Source organism: Chiloscyllium plagiosum, unplaced genomic scaffold, assembly GCF_037043375.1.
Source record: "Chiloscyllium plagiosum isolate Xiang-an unplaced genomic scaffold, Cpla_swu_hap1 HiC_scaffold_37, whole genome shotgun sequence".
NCBI lineage: Eukaryota > Metazoa > Chordata > Chondrichthyes > Orectolobiformes > Hemiscylliidae > Chiloscyllium > Chiloscyllium plagiosum.
In genome coordinates this window covers 33,302,906-33,323,998 of record NW_028270175.1, presented here as the reverse complement: position 1 = coordinate 33,323,998, position 21,093 = coordinate 33,302,906, and the positions used below count along the sequence as shown (strand labels likewise).

The 21,093-nt window shown below is 41.7% G+C and overlaps 1 protein-coding gene across 8 annotated transcripts in view; it reads right to left on the bottom strand.

Annotated features, from left to right (window-relative positions):
• disp3 (dispatched RND transporter family member 3) overlaps positions 1-21,093 on the bottom strand; it is a 492,179-nt gene that overhangs the window by 470,462 nt on the left and 624 nt on the right. The window lies entirely within an intron of this gene.

Below are 21,093 nucleotides of genomic sequence, written 5' to 3'. Positions count from 1 at the left end.
TTAGCATGATGATAGTAGCACACAACACAATGGACATTGTTCTGAACGTGAAGGTGGGACTTTGTCACCACAAGGACTGTGCAATGGTCATTCTTACCATTACTGTCATGGACAGATGCATTTGCAGCTGGTCAACTGGTAAGGAAGAATTCAAATATGTTTTTCCCTCTTGTTGGTTCCCTCACCAGGTGCCGCAGACACAGTCTAGCAAACATCTGCAGGATTTACAATTGCTTGCCACAGGACGTCAGACCTTAATGCATGTGGCGTACGGGACCCATTGGGCAGCCTTAAAAGGCTTCTTTGTATTCCCCCAGGCGCCGTGGACTGATGCAGATGCACGTGCAAATTGGCTTGCAGAAACCATTAAACCTGTTATTATGACAGCAGCATGGCAATAGGCACACTTTGGAGAAGTTACGTGTTGTCTGCAGAAAGCTAATGAGCCTATGCTTGACTTCCTTGCTTGCTTTAAAGGAAGTTTGGGAATCATCAGCAGGCATCCCTCTCTCAGACAATGATCGTTTAGCGCGCCAGACTCTTGTCAATTGCATGCAATCCCACCACACCTAGACCTTCAAATCCCATATCTGCAACTTGCAGGAGACGAACTGGGATCCCCTCCTTCCTGCCATTATCAATATGGATCAACAGGGTCTTTTTGATTATAAGAAGGAAAAGGAGGCTTACTCCTGATGAACAAAGCCATGGAATCAGGGACAGGGGACAGCAACGCAGGGATAAAAGCAAAGACAGATGCAGAGCCTATGGGAAATTAGGCCACTGGGTGCGAGAATGCCGGTCCAACCTCCCCCCTCAACAGTTGTCGCAACAGCAACTTCCCCTGCAGCGACAGCTTCGACAGGCTGCGTTCACTCTTCACGATCCTTTTCCCCACACCCCTAATATTTAAGGGTGCCGCATGAGGAAAGTTTTGCAGGCTGGCTCACTACAACTCTCCCACTCCCTGTCATAAAACGCCATGGCGGACTTTGAGATGGGGGTGTCATATTGTCTTGGCTTTGATGGACTCCGGAGCCACCCAGACATCTGCGCCTTCCTCAGCGGATCTTCCTCTCAGCTCTGACACAGTTTCCACCTTGGTTGTCGCTGGAGTGCCCAGGGCTGAACCTCTCTCTACCCCGTCCTATTGTCGTCTGTGTCCGACACTATTATGATTTCCCCTTCCTGTTGGTTGCCCTTCTTGGCCACCAGATTCTCTGCAAACTGAATGCCTCCATTCACTGCTCTCCAAAGGCCCTCACCTTGGAACTCCCTGACTCCAACAACTCGTTTTACAGGCTGCCATGAGTGCTCTTCCACCGTCATCCTCTCCTGCTTCTTCCCTTTACGCATGGACCTTCCTGGGCAATCCTTTCTCTTCTTGCCTTACCTCTTGCCTCCTGCATTTGTTGCATGCTCCTCCCGTCCCCGACCACCTCCTTCCTTCACTGAATCATTCAGACAGGCTGTTTTCTGTCCAAGCTTCATTGCACTGCTACTTACCTTACCGACCCTGATCCATCTTATTTCGTTATTGCAGACCCCTACCTCAATTTGCCTTCGACACTGACATTGCCTGGATTTTATTAAGTTGGAAATGAAGGATTAGCTGCTGAAGTTCATCTCAATGCCAAACAACAACCGCTTTTCTGAAACAGCCTTGCCTCATTTCCTCATGTTGCAATCATTGTTAAAGCCTTATGGCACCCAAAGGATTTGGGGCCCATGGTGCCCAGACTCCGCAGTCTGCCAAAGAATTTAAACCCCTGGACCCTGCTGATCCAGACTCCATGCAGGTTGTCCGCTTAGGGCAGGAGGAGTTTCAGGTACGTTGTTTTGCCTCATCTGAAAATACAACCTTTACCTTACAGACCCCATCACTGTCCCCTTCCTATAATAGCCCCTTATTGCTCAATAATGTGCCACCATCAATATGGGCACAGCACTTCAATGACGCAGGACTAGTCCTATCTGCTCGACCTGATATGGTCACTGTGGAACATGGGGCCGCCCTACCCTCTATTAGATAGTACAATTGGTCACCACTTGCCAAAGAAGGTACAAAATCAGTTATTGATTCCCTCCTACAGCAGCCCCTGCAACACTCCTATACTCCTTATTCCTAAGTAGGGAAAACCAGGACAGTGGAGATTTGTGCAGGACTTGAGGGCAGTCAATCCCATTGCTGTCCTCTGCCCCCAGTAATGCCAGACACGAATACCATCCTTACCAGCCTCCCTGCTACTGCCACTTGTTTTTCTGTCATTGACCTCTGCTCAACCTTTTTCCCCATTAAATTGTCACCAGATAGCCAGTGACAGAAAGCTTTTACTTATGACACCTGCCAATATACATCGACATGGCTTTCCCAAGGGTACACTGAAAGCCCTACTGTATATGCCTCTGAAAGGACCCTGAAAGACCTCCACCTGCCATATAAAAACACCTTGGTTCATTCTGCTGATGATTTATTAGTGGCCTCTGATTCACCTGCTGCATTGCTCCGCTGTCGGGCTCAGGATGGACATATGGTCTCTGTTGAAAAGATGCAGCTCTGCCAAAAGATAGTACAATATCTGGGATATGGACTTTCGCATAGTGGTCTGAGACAATCTCAAGATTGCATCGGAGCCATCATTAATCTCCTCCCACTACACGAACTGAGTTTTTGTCCTTTTTGGGCAAGGTGAATTACTGCAGACATTGGATACCAGACTATCGAGTTATTGATGCATCTGTCCGCCAGGCATCCTCACCAAACCACCTGACCCAGGTGAACTGGACACCTGAAATGGCACAAGCCTTTAAGAACTTAAACAGTGCTTAAATTCAGCACCTGCTCTGGGCATCCTGATTACATGCAGCCTTTTCAGCTTTATGTTAATGAAAAGGAGGGAAATGCGTCTGGTATTCTAACACAAATGCATGGGGAACCTCTGGTGCCTAGTAGCCTTTCAATCTGTTCAGTTACCACCTGTTGTAAGGGAAATGCTGCTCTGTTTACGAGCTGCAGCAGCTGCCACTGTAAAGGTAGAAAAGTCCTCCCCTATTGTACTAGATTATCCTTGTACAGTTTTTGTTCCTCATTCGGTCTCCCTGCTACCTAATTCAGTAGCAACTCAGCATTTTATGACATCAAGGAGAACTGGCTGTGAGATCATCCTACTTTCTCACACTAATCTTACGCTTCAGCGTTCCCCCATTTTAAAACCTGCCACTCTTCTCCCTATTATACAAGTTTCTCCGGCAGAGGAACACAATCATCTGCATGTAGTCCATGCCCTGACCTTTTAGACTCCATTAGACAACGCAGACATGATCCTTTTCACAGACTGATCCTCTTTTCGGCCCTCAGATCACCAAATGCTAGCTGACTATGTGATATGCACACATTTTGAAACCCTTGAATCTGCTGTGCTGCCAGAAGGAACTTCTCCACAAACCAAGAAAGACAGCTGGACACACATTGGAGCTAAGGAATCCTCTTTAGGAATAATGGTGCACCCTAACTGAAGGTTCATTTGCCCTAAAGTCTACTTTTGTGTTCTTGCACTGGCTGCCCATGTGGTCGACCATGTAGGAAAAGGAGGAATGATATATGCAGTATGACAAACTTAGTACACATCAGGCTTTGCAGCAGCTGCACAAGCACAAATATTAAAATGACTAATATGTCAACAAAATAAAAATGCTAAACCTTTAGCAACATATGATCATCTGCTAGTCCCAGATGAACACTTTAATTATGTACAGATTGATTTCATTCACATGCAAGCTAAACAGGGTTTAAAGTACATGTTGGTAATCGTTGACATGTTTTCTAAATGGGTAGAAGCCCTCCCCACCAGGAAAGACGATGCGAGAACAGTGGTCAAATGCCTCATGAAGGATGTGATCCCTAGGTTTGGAATTCCAGGGAGCATTAACAATGACAGAGGCACTCACTTTACCACAGTAGTCGCAGACAATGTTAGTAAAGCACTAGACATCGCTTGGAAATATCATATTCCCTATCAGCCCCAGTCCTCAGATATGGTGGAACGGATGAATGGCACCCTTAAAACCACCCTGATAAAGATCACACAGGACACAGGCCTGCCTTGGCCAGAAGCTCTACCCTTAGCCCTGTATACCATAAGAAACCAGGTCAACAGAACCACAGGAATGATCCCAGTTGAGGTCTCTTTCTCCTAGATGGAAAGGCCCGTACCTCTTCCTCCGGTAACCCGGATGGCTGTCAAGTTCGAGGGAAGACCTGAGTGACGCATGGAACCTGCTGCAAGAGAGCAACATCCCCGGAGAGACACGCGCAGAAAACATTGGCGGCATCAGCCTGCCCACCAGACACAATATGTAGAGACTGATAGCTATTTCAGTCTCTGTGCTCCTCATTGTCTTGTTCATACTGACTGGGCAAGAGGGGAACAGGAAAGATGGGATGACGAACCCTGTCACAGGAGTTGGATGCCAACACTTTTCTTTACATGACTTACATTTATGCACAGAAGGTTAACCACTCTAGCTGCTGGGTATGCACCCATATCCCCATACACTCTAAGGGAGGAATCCCCCTGAGATCCATTCCATTTAATGAATCCAAAACAGTAGAACGGTGGTTGGAACAAAACTCCCCCTGGGGGGGGGGGGGGGGGTAGGTTTGACCGGGAATCTCAACTCTTTTATGCGAGGCCCTGACAGGACCAATTACTCCATTAACGATAAGTTCATTTGGGAGTCCGCAGGTTATAATATGGAAAAGTATAAGGGTTGGTTCCAACCTCGCGCATACACTCCCAGCTCTGTTCCTCACTAATACTACAAGAAAGGGTATACCCATGAGAACCATCTGCCTTAAAAGTAACTACACATCAGGATGGAATGCTGGAACCAGTAAATGTATCCATTCCCTGTTCCTTACCCCATCCATGTGTCAATGCACTTACGCTGGGAATATCCTGAACCTTGAAGTTCCCAACAAAAGTGTAGAAATTTTTAAAAATCTGAGTCATAAGGAGCAACACTGAGGCATGAATATTGAAGCTAAAAAATACTACTACAAGTGCCAAGTTCCAAACTCTTTGGACTGGAACTCAGACCAATTACTTGAGAACTTATAATGGCACCTATTTCATTTGCGGCCACAAAGCCTATCCCTGGCTGCCACTCTCCTGGACTGGTAGTCGCAAATCTAGAGTATGTGGTCCCTTTAATTACCACTTGCATTCCTCCCCATTCCAACGGTCTTGGCCTCACAACAAGACAGCTATAACTGACACTGAGCAGTTCTTGGCCATTCTCTTCCCCTCTTATGGGACCATTCATAGCAGTGAGGAAATTGGCCTCAGTTCTTGAGGAAATAACCCGAATGACACAATGGCGGTCCTTGACCAACTTAGTGCAGAGGTAGCCACCATTCGCACAGTCACCTTATAAAACAGAATGGCCTTAGATTATCTACTGACCAAGAAAGGGGGCACTTGTGCCTTCATTGGCGCCAAATGTTGCACCTATATTCCCGACTCCAGTGAGAACATTATCAACCTTGCTGATCACATTCAAAAGTCTGCCTCCAAGCTTCATAAAACCAGCTCCCCTCGGAATCTGTGGAGCTGGATGGGTGGATGGTTCTGTCCCTTAGGAAAGGCCCTCTTGCAGGGCCTTGTTATACCTGTTGTCATTCTCGTTATCATTTCAGTTCTTATCATCTGTCTTAAACAGTGATGTGTTGCTGGAAAAGCGCAGCAGGTCAGGCAGCATCCAGGGAACAGGAGAATCGACGTTTCGGGCATAAGCCCTTCTTCAATGCCCGAAACGTCGATTCTCCTGTTCCCTGGATGCTGCCTGACCTGCTGCGCTTTTCCAGCAACACATTTTCAGCTCTGATCTCCAGCATCTGCAGACCCCACTTTCTCCTTAAACAGTGATGTGTACGCTTTGGCTCACTATTACTACCTTCAGTCCCATTAACTTCTCAGTTGGTCAAGATCCCCCTTGCTGAAATCCCTCACCCTGATACAGATGAGTATTCCTTTGATTCTGAGCCTCCACCACCAGATAATCCCCCAGGTTCTGGCTACATTCCCTTTCGTGCTGGCAATCCTGACCTGCTGCTTTGATCTTATGATCAAAAAGGAGGGATTATGGAAGCTGTTTTTGATGGACTGCTGGTTTGCAGAGATTTTGGTCAGTCATGGTGTTGCTCTCACCTGGCTTGGCCTCTTGCCCTGGGTGACCCCAGCCTGCTACAACATTCTGTAACAACCACATAACTTCTGCTTTGATCACATAACGCATAAACTGCTTATCTGTAGAAAACGCATCTCAGCCAAACGTTATCAATTGGCACATGTAGTATCTAGAGTGTGCATTGACTCAAGGTCTGAGAACAAGAGCTCGTTATGTACAGTCCTGAGAAATTGTCAGCTCAACATCTTTTGTACTACATGAATCCGCGGTAATTGGGAAGTGCTTTGGAGATGAATCAGACTATACTAAGGAATGGTGTGCTCCCCATGATATCATGCAATAAAATTTTGTCAATCCTCAAGGTCAGAGTCTGGAGAATTTCTTCAGAAACCAAAAGCAAGTTGAGCTTGCCGCTTATTCCAAATAACCTCTATTCTGGACAATGGATAAGTTCCATGGGAGCAACATGTTACAGCCTCTAAGAGCCCTCATTACACACTTGCAATCCACTTATACTATGCTCCTCTACTGCAATACTGCATCAGCAGCTATCATTTTATTGTTGCTGCAAGAACACTGTGCAATCAGGGACACACACCTAACTTATGGACTAAACCAGACTACATTCTGAGTTCTTTGCTTCTTGTCACAGTGCTCACTAACTCTGAGCTTGCCTGGGTGTTCACAGCATCCCTCTTTCTATTGCTTTGCCATCTTGCACTTTGCCCCCTCAGCTGGAGATACTAGGCCTATATTTTTAGTCTTGCTTTGCCATTTAGCATGAACACAAATCCAGGAAACTTGTCACACTCGTCAGCATGCTTTCAGTCAAGAAGGATAGCCTTTGCTGAGTAGGTTCCTGGCAAACTAAGTAAATAACAACCTCTGATACTATTCTACAGCCTGCTAGAAGGCTCAAATCTGGAATAGTCAGGAATATCCCCTCATACAGGGTGAGAGCCAAATGACAGACAGCACACCACTCATCTTGAGTCTTTCAGCCTTATTATAGGCTGTTATCCTCCTTGAAAGGCAAATAGCAAAGGGGTTCAATGTGGGTGATACAGCTAACATCGTTAGCGCGTGGATAGGTGTCCTAAGCATGTGAACAGGTGGTGCAGAAGGCAAGTATGGTTAGCCACATCATAGGCTGGGGCACGTAAAATGTTTTACATATTAATGAAAGTGGTAGAGCATGAACCTTGGTGGGTGGCAAGTAAAGGCGCAGAGAAAGAGGAACTCTGTTTTCAGAGAGAACATGGTGGCATTTACTCTGATAGAATGGGAAGGTCAATGACTTGATTCCTATATTGTTGCATGTTCCTCTAGAAGGCTGTTGCTGCTTTAAGGTGGATGGCAAACACAGACCAGGCTGGCGTGGCCTGACATTATGGTTTCCACTGCTGGTCTTGGGAAAGAGGAAGAGGAAGAGGAATTGGTATTGGCACATGGTATTAGGGGCAAAATACTGACTTGGATTGAAGCAAAGAGTAGTGATAAATGGGTCCCTTTCGGAATGGGGTACCACAAGGTTCGGTGCTGGGATTGTAGCTGTTTACAATATACATTAATGATATAGATGAAGGTACTAAAATTTGCTGATGACACAAAGCTGGGTGGCAGGGTGAAAAGTGAAGAGGATGTTATGAGAATACAGGGTGACTTGGACAGGCTAAGTGAGTGGACGGATGCGTGGCAGATGCAGTTTAATGTGGATAAATGTGTGGTTATCCACTTTGGTGGCAAGAACAGGAAGGCAAATTACTATCTAAATGGAGTAAAGTTAGACAAAAGGGAAGTACAACGAGATCTAGGTGTTCTTGTACATCAGTCAATGAAAGCAAGCATACAGGTACAGCAGGCAGTGAAGATAGCTAATGGCATGCTGGCCTTCATAACAAGAGGAATTGAGCATAGGAGCAAAGAGGTCCTTCTGCAGCTGTACAGGGCCCTGGTGAGACCGCACCTGGAGCATTGTGTACAGTTTTGGTCTCCAAATTTGAGGAAGAGCATTCTAGCTATTGAGGGAGTGCAGCATAGGTTCACGAGGTTAATTCCCGAAATAGCAGGACTATCATATGTTGAAAGATTGGAGCAACGGGCTTGTATACACTTGGGTTTTGAAGGATGAGGATGAGAGGGGATCTGATTGAGACGTATAAGATTATTAAAGGATTGGACACTCTGGAGGCAGGAAGCTTGTTTCTGCTGATGGGAGAGTCCAGAACCAGAGGACACAGTTTAGAAATAAGGGGTAGGCCATTTAGAACAGAGTTGAGGAGAAACTTCTTCACCCAGAGAGTGGTGGATATATGGAATGCTCTGCCCCAGGAGGCAGTGGAAGCAAGTCTCTGGATACTTTCAAGAAAGAAATGGATAGAGCTCTTAAAGATAGTGAAATAAGGGGATAAATCAGGAACAGGAACATTGTGAATGATCAGCCATGATCATAATGAATGGTGGTGCAGGCTCAAAAGGGCCGAATGGCCTACTCCTGCACCTATTGTCTATTTAATTGCCACCTGTGTACCATCATATCCAGAAAGGGCTCTAGGATAGTTGTTGCAATGTGAGAGGCAACTTTGGACTGACCGCACTTGTCTGGGTGTGCAACAGCTTTTTAAAAGGTGGTGCCTGCACCAGCAATGTCAGTCAATTCTGGGATATCTGGCAGGTGGCGAGTTGTTCTAGGAGCGGCACATGACAAAAATAAATTTCATGATAGGGGAGCAGTCGGCAATTAAAGCAGTGAGATTGGTCAGATTTGGCCTGAATATACACTCAGCCTCGCGATAAGAATCCCTCCAACAAATTTGATACAACTTGCACTTAGCCACAAAACTGTAAAATTCAGCATAATATTTTGCTCTGACTAAACATCTTACGATAACCAATTGTTCCAATTAATCAAATTACAGAACTCGTATGACCAATCTCTCGTAATAAGTGACTACAAAATTTACTACACAGTTGCTCTCTGTTCATATCACTGTTGAAGAATGGGTGGCATATATGCTGGTTACCTTTTGGTGCAGGACACGCTAACCAAAGCATACTCTTCAGATTTCTGTGTCTCTCTAATTTCATTCAGTTGCTGAGCTGTTGCTGGTATGAGTGCAGACATTATCAATGCAAAATTGTTCACCTCTTCAACTCCAGGCCTTGAATCAAGAATATAAGACAAAGCATCGAGCAGTTTACTTTTCTTAAAATTAATATCTAAACTTATCACCCTCAATCTGAATCACTAATTTAAGAATGTCACTGAGGGTCTGTGGTCTGTCTCTCTATTGAAGTGAAGGACAAGAATGTAATCTGCAAACTTTTCACAAATCCATGGACTAATGTATCTTCCTCTGTCACTGAAAACAATTGCATTGTAAACTGGTCACGCTTTCCACCTATATCTGAAACAGTACAGCTTCTATTCCAATTGAGGGATTTGCAACAATGGTGATGGGTACCTCTGGGTCATCGGGAGGCAAAATATCGAGTGATATTAACACCTTTGATTTTCTCAAAAAGTTTCTCTCACGCTTCCTTGCACTATACTGAAATCACCAAATATTGTCTTATCATAACAGCTAATGGAGCAGTTCATATAATAACAGCTAGGTTTGGCATGGCAGCACAGCACACACGATTCATATTCTGTGTGGTTCCATGGATCATGTCATCAATGTGAAATATACTGATCCATAGTTTCAAAGATGCTATATATTCTCTAACATTTCTGGCACTGCTCTCATGCTGAAGGGCCATAGATTCAAAGAAAATCTTAAAACAGAGTAAAAAAAAAATGTTGTGACTAATTTAAACTCTTCAAGGGGGCATTGCATTTTTTGCCATTTTTGTCCATTGTGTGAAGATTGAACCCTTTCATAATTTTGCTAAGCTCTCACTCACAGACAATATAGGATGAACTTTGCATTTAATAAACTGTGCAAGATCTATACTTATTCTGATACATTATTTTAGCCCTGGCACTAGGATGATCCCCCGGATGAGAATGTTGATTCTATTAAAGATGAACTACTCTCTTCATTCAATATAAAATCAAAATTTCTTCTTTACAATTTGCAAGACTAAATGGGGATTTTTCTTTTCCCTCTCTGGTATGCTGACATCACCTTTCCCAGCCCTTGAAGAGCTATGGAAAATCAACTCTGACGGCTTTAATCTGATCTAAGTTTTAAAATTCCTCCATTCTGTAAATCAGATGCAATTTAGCATAGGCTTTCCTGCTTACAAGCAAAACACTGATTCAGTATTATGTAAATTTTTAATGATTTTTCTTTCTAAAATCTCTCAGTTTTACATCCAGTTGTCTAATGATTTTGAGTTCCATACCTCCCGACATGAGTGGTGATGGAAGATAACTTTTCTTCGATCAACCATTCAGTATCATCTAGAACTGCTGTACTCTTGTTTAATTTGAAGAATGTCTCATTTCCCTCTACTAAGACATTAGTAATCTAGCAGTTGCTATTGGTTTCTTATTTTTGCTAAGAGAAGGCATACACTATTTTCTGGATGTCTACTATTTTATGGATATCTAAATCTTTTGAGAGATTCGCTTTAGATTTATCTTGTATATGTTTCCAGTAGCAAACGCAGCTTGGAAGTGACCCAACTCCTTGGAAAATGGCACAATCATCCTCATTCTTGTTTATGTTTGGCCACTTCTGCACTGAAATGTATACTCCACTGATCTTTCACCTATAGAGATAATTATCAACTTTGTTTCTTGACCTCAGATTCTCTACTAAGTTGTATTGCCTTCATTAATCTTCAGTTATCCCTCCCCAGCAAATAGACAATGCTTCATTTCAGACTTTGACATCAATTTTATCCATAATTGTTTTAAGCCACCATATTCAGTTACTCCCGTCCTCTAAGTGACTAATAGAAGTACCAAACTTATTTTCTTGTCTTTGCAACCTTATGCAATTTAGTTCATTCAACAATATTTGTCCATAATGTGGAGTAGGGATGGAACTTCCAATTATAGTATAAAAAGGTTTGCTAACTGCATTGTTCTTACTTGTGAAATACAACGTAAACCTTCCTGATTTCTATGAAGAGAATGTTTGCCAATTTTCTCTTTGGTTATTTAATAAGGGAGAGAAACCCGATGTATAGTACATAAAAATAATTTAAAATAATTGGCATAAATGCCAACATACCATTTGCCTTCCTAACTGCTTGTTACTACACTTATATACAGGTTTTTAAGTGACTCATGGAGAAGGATACCCAAGTCACTTCGCACTTCCCAACCTCTCACCATTTAATAATTTTTTTCACCAAACTGCATAACTTTACACATTTACCTTGAGTCCAAATCTAAAAAGTGTTTAAATAGATTGAGAGTCCAGCATTGACCATTCCAGTTCAATCATTAATAATGTGCATCTTTGAGAACAGCCATTGATTCCTACTCTGCTTTCTTTTATAGAATTTGTAATAATCCTTTAAATACTAGCTATTACTGCTATTAAATATTTTAGCACTTCCCCAATCCACACTTTGACAATTTACCAGTTTTCTTTACTCAGATTTAAGATCATAATTCCAGAATAAAATATGTCACGTTCAACTCTATTTTAAATAGAAAATTCTGCCATATTGTGGTCGCAAATTCCCAAAGGCCTCTTTACAGCAAGGTTATTAATTAGCCCTTTCTCATTACACAACAAAATTCAAAATAGACCAAACCTTAGTCAGTTTTTAAAAAGGTTGTTCCATCTTGTACACAATTAATTAGTAATAATTTGGTTAATCTGGTCTATATGTAAATTGAAGTTGCCCATTACTGTCTTACTTATATGCATTTCTAATTTCCTGATTTAAAGCATGGAAAATTAGCACAACAGTTTAAAGGCATATAAACATTTCCCACCAATAATTGCTTCTCATTGCTGTTTCTCAGCTCTATCCCAACAGGGCATTCTGAGATTGAGAACTCACTAACAAGACTTTCTCCTTTTTAACATTTTTTTCTCCTTTTTAACTATTCAGAAAGAATTAAGAACTGCATTTGGTTACCAAAATTATCTTGTTCTCAATACTTGATCTGTGAAAGGAACCAGAATCAATATCTATTAATGTCATCATTAACCACTCAGGTTCAGCTATGATAATTTAGGTTCTTCCATGCTTTTACACTCAACAAATGTTTCACATCAATATCTCTCTGCACACTAAAAACTAATGCAAATGTCTAAACCTAACAAGTGATTTAACAGGTTGACTTAGGAACACAAGTAAACTGAATTTGGACTTTGATTAAGCAGTTACTCCCACAGAATGATCACAGCTTAAACTGGAACTCTAATTGGCAATCATCACAGAACAATTTCAGCATTCTCTAACCAGAATCACAACATGATCTCCAGAGAATACAAGGAGAAATAAACTGTTCTAAATTCAGACATGGACATCTAAAACGAGGTATGGATGGGTCACAAATGTCATAGCAAATTGAGAATTCAGAATAGGAACATAGAAAAATCATGACACAGTAGGTCATTTGGCTCATTGTGTCTTCTGTCAGCCAAAAACAAAGTGATCCAACTTACAAAGAATAGTTACAGTATAAAAGAGGGTCTTTCAGATCATCATGTCCATACTGTTTCTGGCAGCAATTCAGCGAGTACCGATCCCACATCTTTTCCATCTTCGCACTGTAAATCTTTACAGATTATTATCCAATTCTGGTTTGAAATTAGCTGAATATCACAGAATCACACAAGTCTTAAGATGCAGAAAGAGGCTGCTTGGTCTTCATGCCTGCACCAGTTCTTCAAATAGTCAGCATTACCTTGTGCCAGTCTTGTGCCTTTCCCCAAAGCCTTGCGCAATATGTTTTATCCAAATAATCATCCAATGCCCTCTTGAATGACTCAATTGAATCTGCCTCCACTACATTCTGGGTGGTATATTCCATACCATAACTACTCACAGTGGAAACTGTTCTAATTATATCATCCTTGCTTCTTTTGCAAATCATTTTAAATCTATGCCCGCTTGTCCTTTGGCAGTTCTACACTGTCATTCTCACTGTTTATATTTCTTGCAATTTCATATCATCTGAAAACTCTGAACTTGACCACCGCACAAAAAGGCAACATCAACCCTTGCAGAACTCCTCTACAAGCCTTCCTCCAGCCTGAAAAAATATCCAGCAACGATTACTCTTGTTCTAGTCAATCCTGTCCAGCTCCATTTTTGCTCCCATTGAAGTCTGCTCTCAGCCAATTGATTTTTCTCACTCTGGATTGTTATATATCATTCTCCACCATCATCCAGAATTTTATGATTAAATGGTCAATATCACATACATATTCCCGACTGGCATTTGATTCACGTGGGGCCCTCATTATCAACAGCCAGATCCAAAAGTGCATCCTTTCTTATTGGATTGGACACACCACCATAGAAAGGTCTCCTGCTTGTAATCCAGGAATGTTTGCGTCTCTCTGCTACAAGTATCCACTCAAGATACTATACAAGTATCCTGATCTGTTTTTGGAAATTTGAAGTCTCCTATTATAACTCTTCTGTAATGATAGCATCTTGTTAATTTCCCTGCAGATTTGTTCCTCTATGTCCTTTCCTACATGCTGTTGCTGGTTTATAGACCACATATAACAACATAATTGTATCCCTTTTGTTCCTTAGCTCTAGCTAAATTGATTCTGTCTTTGAACTGTCTGATACATGTTCTTTTCTTACCATTGCAATGGCTCCTTAACCAATACTGCTACCCCTCCTCATTTCTTTCTTTTTCTCAACACCTTGTACCCAGGAATATTTAATATCCAGTACTGCTTTTCCTTAAGCTAGATCTCTGCTATTTCCACAAATCATTCTTCCACATGGCAAGGTGTTTGAATTTCTTGATCATATTTACTATATTCTGCATATTTACATATAAGCACAGTAACTCCAAGCTGAATGGTTCATTTCCAGACGTTTCGTTACCTTACTAGGTATCAGTGGGCCTCATGCGAAAAATGCTGAAAATTCCTGCTTTCTATTTATATGTTTGGGTTTCTTTGGGTTGCTGATGTTATTTCCTGTGGTGAAGTCACTTCCTGTTACTTTTTTCAGGGGGTGGTAGATGGAGTCTAACTCGATGTGTTTGTTGATAGAGTTCCGGTTGGAATGCATGGTGGCACAGTGATTAGCACTGCTGCCTCACAGCATCAGAGACCCGGGTTCAATTCCCGCTTCAGGCGACTGACTGTGTGGAGTTTGCACGTTCTCCCCGTGTCTGCGTGGGTTTCCTCCGGGTGCTCCAGTTTCCTCCCACAGTCCAAAGATGTGCAGGTCAGGTGAATTAGCCATGCTAAATTGCCCTTAGTGTTAGGTAAGGGGTAAATGTAGGGGTATGGGTGGGTTACGCTTCGGCGGGTCGGTGTGAATTTGTTGGGCCGATGGGCCTGTTTCCACACTGTAATGTAATCTAATCTAATGCCATGCTTCTAAGAATTTTCGTGCGTGTCTTTGTTTGGCTTGTCCGAGGATGGATGTGTTGTCCCAGTCGAAGTGGTGTCCTTCCTCATCCGTATGTGAGGATACTAGTGAGAGAGAGTCATGTCTTTTTGTGGCTAGTTGGTGCTCGTGTATCCTGGTGGCTAGTTTTCTGCCTGTTTGTCTTTTGCTCATTGTTTATATAAGGTCTTTCAAGTTCATTAGCTGCTGTTTTAGTGTGTTGGTGGATTTGTGGGCTACCATGATGTCAAGGGGTCTGAGTAGTCTGGCAGTCATTTCCGAGATGCCTTTGATGTAGGGGAGAGTGGCTAGGGTTTCTGGACGTGTTTTGTCTGCTTATTTAGGTTTGTTGCTGAGAAATCGGTGGACTGTGTTCATTGGGTACCCAATCTTTTTACCAGGAAGACAGCTAACGATCCGCATCTACGAACATCAACTAGCCACGAAACGACACGACCAGCTATCCCTAGTAGCCACACACGCAGACGACAAGCAACATGAATTCGACTGGGACAACACTACCATTATAGGGCAAGCCAAACAAAGAACAGCCAGGGAATTCCTAGAAGCATGGCACTCATCCACAAACTCCATCAACAAACACATCGACCTGGACCCAATATACTGGCCACTACAGCGGACAGCTGAAACTGACAACCGGAAGCGGCAGGGACAGGCCACTATAATGCCGGAGGAAACACCACAGAAGCGCTTCACAGGAGGCTCCCAAGTACTGAGGATGTCACCTAGACAGGGGACGAAACGTTTGCAACAAAAACTTCCAGCTCGGCGAACAGAACCACAGCAACTTTCTGTACTCCACTAATACCTCTGCTGATTTTTTCGACACATACTGAATCTTATATAGGCACTGTGAAAGTCAATAGTGAGTCCCAGTTGAGACTAGGGTCTCATCAGAGCCAAGCCTGAATAAAACAGATGGGAACCCAGATAAGGGCAAGTGAGATGTACAAGATGCCCAAAAGGAGGGTGCCATGCTTGGCCTGAAGAAACTAGGTCACATGGTTTAAGCTTCCACCACCCTACAAAACTTCCAATAGGACATTCCAATGCTCCAATGGAGCCAATTAATTGCCCAAATAAGCCAAAGACAAGCAGGCTGTCTAAAGCCTTCTAATGCCTGCAGAGGCAGCAGGGCAACAGGCATGGCAAGACAGGCATGACTGCAATTTTATACTTCCCCAACCATACCCTCCCATCCTAACATGCGGCTGATAGTACATTTTAGCTCTGCTTCTTAGTATCTGACCATTTGGATACCCACTTAATCAGCTTGCCTTCCCCAAATGCAATGCCTCAATTCTCCAGACTGAATCCCAGTTTAAATTTTCTGATCTCCTAACAAATACATAAATATTTTCCTGCAACATGCATATTTATTTCTCACTATCAAACATCTTAACAACTCCTATAAAAACCTCACAAAAAAGAACCGAATCACTCTATTCACAGTACTTTTTCATATATTTGCGATCTTTGAGAAGATTAAGGTTCATGTTGTAAGTTTGCTCGCTGAGCTGGAATGTTTGTTTTCTGATGTATCATCGCCATGCAACAGTAAGCCTCTGGTGAAGCATCCATGTTCTGTCCCGTTTTCTTTTTATGTGTCTCCGTCTATTAAGGTGGATGATATCATTTCTGGTTCTTTTTCTGAGGTTGGTAAATGGGTCCAAATCGGTCCAATAAAGAAAAATCTGGACAAGCTCACACAAAAGAACACACAGACAATTCAGAGGCTTGGATTAAGAACCTATTGGGCTGACCACTAACAGACACTGAAAAAGCCATCCCAGTAAGTGGAATGAAGTACAACTACAGAGATTGGACAAAAAGGACTTCTTAGCAGCATTCAAATCAACCCTGAAAGACAACGGACTCACAGGAGAAACCCAGCAGACCATCGGACCCACAGGAGAAACCCAGCAGACCATCAGACAGAGAGTTGTACCAACACTAAGCAGGAAGAAGGAAGACAGCACCGTCAACACAGAGAAAAGGAAAGCCCTAGAAAGACTCAGAAAAGACAGAAACATTGTAATACTTCCTGCAGACAAAGGGTGTATGACCATCATCCTAAACAGAACACAGTACATTGAAAAGGCGAACTCACTGCTTGCAGATACTAACACTTACCAACAGGTGGTGATAGACCCAACTCTACAGCTAGAAAATTGTATCAGAGCTACATTGAAGAAGCTTCATAAATCAAATGAAATTTTTAAGATGGATTTCCAAAAGATGAAACCTGATGGATCCAACACATTTCACTTCTACGAGCCTGAGGAGGTCCCCCTCAGATCCATAATCCCACTCCCTGACTTACCAACATATAGACTAGCAAAGTAACTCCACTGAAAAATGAAAGACCTAGTGGAAGACTCATGCCACTCCATCCATTCCGCCCAAGAACATCATCAAAGACCAAAATAGAAGAGGACAAAATAATGGTTTCCTTTGATGTAACAGCCCTATTCACATCAATTAACATCAGCCTGGCCAAAGAAACACTGACCACACTACTAGACAAAGTAAGGACACAAACACAAGACAGTACCAACTTCATCAGCAAGGACAACATCCTTAAGATGGTAGACCTGTGCCTCACTACTCATTTCACCTTAAATGCAAGACTATAAACGAATCAATGGAACACCCATAGGATCACCAATATCAGGCTTCTGAGCAGAAGCAGTAATGCAGAGACTCAAATGAACAGCCCTCCCCATGATCCAACCCCAAACTTTGGTCTGCCAAATGGATGACACCTTTGTCATCACAAAACGGAACAAATTAGAGGAAACCTACAACATCATCAACAACATCCTTACTGACAAATTTCACAAAAGGGGAGAACAACAACAGACTCCCCTTCCTAGATATCACAGTGGAACAAACAATTAATGGAGAACTGCATACCAGCGTCTAGAGGAAAGCAACACACATAGACCAGATACTTAACTCCAGAAGCAATGATCCCAACACCCACAAAAGGACATTATTTAAATGGGCCACAACACACTGCAACACCCAGGAACTACGAGCAGAAGAAAAATAATTATACAGCATATAAACACAGTCCACCGATTTTTAAACAATAAACCCAAACAAGTAGATACAACATGCCCAGAAACCCTAGCCACACTATCATACATCCGTTATTTTAGATTGCCTTTTCTCGTTCCTCCTACCAAAGTATGCCATCATACATACCAGACTACTCCAACTCTGTGGCATCATGGTAGCCCACAATCCTACCAGCACATTGAAAGAGCTACTGATGACCTTAAGGACCCAGTACCAACAAACAGCAAAACAAATGTCATTTACAAAACACCCTGCAAGGACTGTAACAAACACCACATCGGACACACAGGCAGAAAACTAGTCACTAGGATACACAAACACCAACTGGCCACCAAAAGACATGACCCACTATCACTAGTATCCTTACATACAGACGAAGAAGTACACCACTTCGCCTGGAACAACACATCCATTCTAGGACAGGCTAAACAGAGATACGCATGGGAATTCCTGGAGGCCAGGCATTCAAACCAGAACTTTGTCAATAAACATGTTGATTTGGACCCCATTTACCAATGCCTGAGAAAAAGAACCGGAAATGGTACCACCCACCTTAAGAGACCAAGACACGTAAATAGAAAGTGGGACATAACACGAACACTTCACCAGAGTCTCACTGATGATGTTACCTAGCATGATGACGAAATGTCTGAAAATAAACCTTCTGGCTCAGCGAGCAAACTTACCAACATTTTATATATGTTCAAGTGTAATTTCAACAATTTTTAGGATAATGGATCAGAACTCTGAAGTATTTAAAGACATTTTAAATATTTTAATTCCAAAATGAAGTGTTTTTAAAAAGGACTGCTATAGAAAAACTGTGATTTAATGCATTGACTGGCAAGCCATGGAATGTTGCACTTGTAAATTAGCAGTGAAACTTCTAATAGAGAGAAAATTAAAAGGAGATAATGAGGGGGGGCTTTCCATCCCTTATTAGCAGAAAGTTACTTCTGCTTTATCCTCCAGAATTGTACAAAAAGTGGGTTAATAGTGTAGTGGACCAGTGTAACTAAACAGTTTTGGTGTGTACCTCACTGGGTTTGAACATTCGTGTGCTGTGAAGATCACAAAGAAAACCTGTGCCCTAGTTACCTGCATATCAGGTAAACATTCTTTCACTCAATGTTGAAAATGGTTAATGAAAGTAATCAGGACATCAAACGTGCACACATCTTGATGAGAAACAGAGTAATGAATGAGAGATTGTTCTTTTAAAAAGTTTAACTAATTAGATGTGGGTGTTGCTAGCAAGGTCAGCATTCACTGTCCACACTAATTACCTTTGCCACTGATGGTGGGAGGAGGTAATGCCCTGTTTTAAACAATACATTTCAAAAACTAATGGATAGATTTCAAAAATACTTTGTACACAGATTATGTTTCAAAGAAAAAATGCTTGATTTTAGTGCAGATATGCATTCAAATTTTAATTTTTTAAAGGGATCTGTTAATGTTGAGAGGCAAATTGGAGAATGCTATGAGCTCTTTTATTTAAAAATGTTTTGAATTATTTTGGAATGTTATGAATTTTCTGGGCTACTTTAGGTGGAATTTAAAGATCTCACAATGTGAACAAAGTTTTCAAATAAGCTACTGGATGCAGATTAGCTGAAAACTATTCGCTGCAATGGTAGTTCTTAATGAAATGTTTTTTTTAAAAAAACCTTATAGCTACGGAGCATAAATTCAAGGAAAAGCTGCATAATTATAATGTTGAACTAACATGAGTGTGGCAAAGGTAAATACTCTAAATGTCCTCTTCATGTCTTGTCCTTGAGAAGGTGGTTGTGAGCCTTTTTCAAATCAATATGTTGTGTGTGAAAATACTATCATGCTGTTCAGGTATGAAATCCCAGATTTTGACTTGGTGATGACTAAGAAATGGTAACATATTTCCAATGCTAGAAAAAATCTTTCCTCCCAAGGCAACTTTCCTCTACTGATCAAAGCTGATGCAGCAGTGGTAGAGTTGTTATTAGCATCAGTATCCTGAAGTTAGTGAGAAACGAATCATTTAGGATTAGTATCTAGTCACACCTACTGGAAAATCCAGAGCTGTGTACAATGAGTAAAAGGTAAGATCAGGTTTAGCCATGGTGACATTCATGGCTAAACCTGATGACAAACACTAAAAAGTTCACATGAAAATGCCCACTCCAGGCTGTCAGGATCCAAATAAAATGCCAACATCGTCTGAGAGGGGAATGCAGAAAGGGAAGGAAAGAAAAACAAAAATAAACACAAAAATTTAATTCATCAACGCATGTTTAATGAACAAGTTAAGAAGACTGAAAAACATCCTCCAACACCTACCTTAAGCATTGGATCAATCCCAAGAAATACTTTGTACAGATTTACCATATACTAATGCGACAGAAAAACTTCCAGACTCGACGATTTAATCTCAAGGCATCCTAACATTACGCTGCAGTTCTAAGTTTCAATATAGTGGCCTCACAAACATCAACCAACCAATAAGGCATATTTCAAACACAGTGACCACATAATTTTACAACATATTTACATGATCATCACACCATCACTTTACCTTACTTAATCCTTATTAGCTCTAATCTCCTTTGGATCTACAATGTTTCAAGATCTCTGTACTCCTTAAATTTTAACCTTTTGATTATTTCTATTTTTAATTAGGCTGGAATTTCATCTATCAAGGCTCTAAACTCTGTAATTCCATTCCTCACCTCATCCCCAACTTCCTTTCCCCCTTTATGACCCTCCTTTAAAAGACAGTCCTTAGAATCCTTAGACAATCCTGAAACAAAGTTTTCAGTCATTTGTATCAATTTCTAGTTACTTAAAATTGTAATTTCTAATACTTCTGTGAAGGATCGTGGGACATATTATTGTGTTAGAAACATGTGAGGGTTGAAACATGAAATTATTTTGAAAATCAATACACATCCTCAATTTAACAGTAAGTTTACCAAGAATCAAAAGGCATAGACATCCACCAAAAGGGAATCAAGTCAGTTTTGAACCTTGTGCTCCAATACCTCCTGGTAAATACCGTAATTGCTTGCCTGGAATTTGCAAAACTTGCAGTCAAGGTACAATAATAGTTTAAACCGTTTACATCATGGCACACCTTAGTAGTTTGTAAAGGTAGTTTACAAGTGTGTATATATAAATAATACATATTTATTAAAGGAGATTAGTTGAGACCTCTATCAATAATGGCATTGTATAAAAGACAAAGCTAACACATTCTATTAAATGCAGGTCTATTTATTAAAAATGAAAATAATCACTAAGCAATTATTTTTGTGACTACTT